Here is a 969-nt window from a genome sequence, read left to right on the forward strand (position 1 = left end):
CAAACTACTCCGAAACTGGTGGGAAATAAAGAAAGTGTCGGATATCTTATAAAAAAATATATATGAATGATCAGTATGATGAACTGAGTCGATTTCGTCATGTCCGTCGGTCTGTATACACGCAACTCAGTCCCTCAGTTTTTGAGATGTCGAAGTTAATGTTTTCTCAGTACTTTTTTTCACAAGCAAATTTTATAAACTTTTCAATTATTAAATATTTCTTATAAGAAGTACTCCTAGTTTAGTTCAGAGTAGGCCAAACCAGTGTCGAAAAAATATTTGCTCCAAATATTAAAATTGTCCAGTTAAGCACCACAAGTAACTAGTTAGGGGAAAATTTCAACTCATTACAGTTTCCAGTTTAGTTCAGGGTAGGCCAAAACAGTGCCGAAATTCACAATATTTACTCCAAATATTTGATTATGGGCCAAAAATAACTAGTTATGCGTACACTTCAATTCATTACAGGCATTTTTTTTTGGGGTGATGTCTGTTACTTGTGGCTTGTGTCTACTGTTTAGGACTTCAATGTCAGCAGCGCACGACTCAAGTGTCTAAGTGTGTCACTTGCAGTTATAGAAATACATATGTACAGAAACGAGTTCATATGTATGTAGGGGAACAGATTGGCTACAGATGATTTTCAACAAAATTGCCTAATTATCTTTCCATGTAAATTTCCAAAAAAAAAAAAAAATGAGATTTAATAAAAAAAATTCTAAAGCCATGCCACAATGCCAAAGTTGGAAACTTTTCATTTATGCTGGTCAGATCGAATTTTTGTAGATAATTCATGTGCGTAGTTGTAAAAGACAATTGCGTGAGCTTTGAAATTAGATATAGACATACGAATGTTGTATTTATTTAATCTCCAACTACTCACATCGCTGTGTGTCTGCTTTTGTTGTAAGGGCTGACACATGTACTATACTTACATTTTTATATGAGTACAAATGTGCGTGCTCACAT

Source organism: Bactrocera latifrons, unplaced genomic scaffold (genome assembly GCF_001853355.1).
Source record: "Bactrocera latifrons isolate USDA-ARS-PBARC rearing strain unplaced genomic scaffold, ASM185335v1 scaffold_179, whole genome shotgun sequence".
In the NCBI taxonomy this organism is placed as follows: domain Eukaryota; kingdom Metazoa; phylum Arthropoda; class Insecta; order Diptera; family Tephritidae; genus Bactrocera; species Bactrocera latifrons.